This window comes from Argopecten irradians, unplaced genomic scaffold (assembly GCF_041381155.1).
Source record: "Argopecten irradians isolate NY unplaced genomic scaffold, Ai_NY scaffold_0026, whole genome shotgun sequence".
In the NCBI taxonomy this organism is placed as follows: Eukaryota; Metazoa; Mollusca; class Bivalvia; order Pectinida; family Pectinidae; genus Argopecten; species Argopecten irradians.
In genome coordinates this window covers 73,222-75,904 of record NW_027187493.1, presented here as the reverse complement: position 1 = coordinate 75,904, position 2,683 = coordinate 73,222, and positions in this window count along the sequence as shown.

The window sequence follows — 2,683 nt, the reverse complement described above, 5'->3', positions numbered from 1 at the left end:
GCAGCAATTTTTACAGTCAACGACCTTGTTAAAAACACTGATGATATGACTTTTTTTTCTTTTGATGAATTTTTTTAACATTTCAGGATTAATACAAATTTCCTTCAGTACCATGGTGTAGTTACTGCAGTGAAACGCTTTCTTCAAAAGTATAATTTTCAAATAAAAAGGCTAGCCCAACCTTTCTTGCCACATCTATTAGAAATATTTTTTATGAATAAAAAGGGGTCTAAAGATTTCCACAAATGCTTAATTTCACCACCTCCCACTCCAAATGATATCAAGAAATGGAATGAAATATTTTGATTTTGAATTTGATAATGTAAAATGGCAAAAAATACTTAAAATACCCATTTCTGTCACAAAAAGTTCCAAACTACAATGGTTTCAGGTTAGAATTATACACCATATTTTAGTAACGAATACTTTTCTTTACAAAACAAAGTTGTATCCTAGCCCATTATGTTCACTCTGTCATAAGGAAAGAGAAGCTATTATTCACTGTATATGAGAATGTTGTGAAGTACAAAAGCTATTACAGCAATTTGAAAATCTGTGTGACATTCTATTTATTCCTGTTGTTTTAAATAAAGAATCATTTCTTTTTGGAATATTGTCTCCTGTACCTAACATTGTTGATAACGAAATTATATTCTAATTAAACACTATATATTTAAAAGTAGATGTCTACATAAATTCTTAAGTCTTGATGCCCTCATCAATGCTATTAAAGATCATTTCAATACTGTGAAAATTTACCACATATTATAAAAATGAAAACATAAAAAGGAAATTTGACAATAATTGGAGAAAATGGAAACATTTTTATTGAAATGTAGCTATAAAAATTTAACATGCATGTGTGAAACTTTCTTCCCTCTTTTTCTCACCCCCTCTCCAAATTTAAGTGTTTGATGTATAGTTGAGAATAAAAATGATGATTTTCTTTCCTTTGTGTATTAGTTAAGAGTGTGTGAAGGTATACAAGGGTGTGTAAGTTTGTTTGTTTGTTTGTTTGATTAATTAACGTCCTATTAACAGCTATGGTCATGTAAGGACGGCCTCCCATGTATGCGGTGTGTGTTTCGTGTATGTTGTGCGAGGTGCATGATTTGGGAGACTGCGGTATATTCATGTTGTGTCTTCTTGTATAGTGGAACTATTGCCCTTTTTATAGTGCTATATCACTGAAGCATGCCGCCGAAGACACCAAGCAACAGACCCCACCCGGTCACATTATACTGACAACGGGCGAACCAGTCGTCCCACTCCCTGTATGCTGAGCGCTAAGCAGGAGCAGAAACTACCACTTTTATAGACTTTGGTGTGTCTCGACTAGGGGACAGAACCCAGAGCCTTCCTCACAGGGGCGAACGCTCAACTCAAGGCCAAAAGTGAGGCGGTGCCAAGGCAGGCAATTAGGAAAGATAAAGTCAGTTAGGAAGAAGAGAAAATATAAGATCCTAAATTTAGTCGCCTTTTTACGATCATGCAATAGGGGCAGCAGGTACAATTCTAACGCCCTACCTGCAGGGCAAGGGTGGGTGTGTAAGTGTGTGTTCATATGTATGTATGTCATATATGTATATACAAGAAGACACAACACGAATATACCGCAGTCTCCCGAAACACGCACCTCGCACAATATACACGCAACACTACGCATACATGGGAGGCCGTCCTTACATGACCATAGCTGTTAATAGGACGTTAATAAATCAAACAAACAAAAAAAAAATGTATATAACTTCAACACTATGTATGTACCTGTGCATGTATGCTTTGTAAGTAGTATGCTTTGTATATGTATCTATGTATGCATGTAAGTATGTATGTTTATAAGGAAATATGTAACTACTATACATATGATTTACAATATACGTGTGAATGTACAAATCTATGTAATGAATGTATGTACTTCAAATGATTGCAATTAATATACATGTATTATGTATATGATATGTCGGAGTGAATGTGTATATGCTTGTATTATGTTATGTACTATAAAATGTCTTGAAAAATAAAATAATTATAAAAAATAATCCTAACCCTAACCCTAGAAAATAATCAAGCTATTTTTTTGTCCCACACTGATCGGTGACACTCAATGGACTCAGTGGATTTTTTTTTATGATTGGCTGACCAAAGCAAATCCTCTGTCGATAGAAAAACGTTGCTGTAACCTGAATATATATATTAAAGCAAATCCTCTGCCGATAGAAAAAAGTTTATGTAACCTGAATATATATATATTTTTTTCAAATTCTATAAGCCATGAATATATTATTATTTTTACAAAACTCTAGAAGTTTATAGCCAAAACTATTAATTCTTCCTTTACACTGACTTGTTCGCTGTAACGAAATACCAGCATCACTTAGATTTTGTAGATTATAAAAGTATTTATAGAGTTCATCATTAGAATTGATATCTAAAACATCAATAAGAGTATCATCAGGCTGTATATAATCATTATTACATTGTGTTTTGGCATTAAAGTCACCAATAAAAGCAAATTTACAATTACCGTCAGCAATATCAATCATTTCGTTTTTAATTTCTTCAAAACAATCGGCTGATGAATATTTCGGGTTTTCAGGAGGAATGTAAACACAACCTAAAAGTATATAAAAATCCTTATTAGTTAATGTTTTAGACAGTCTCATCAACTGTATAAAATCAG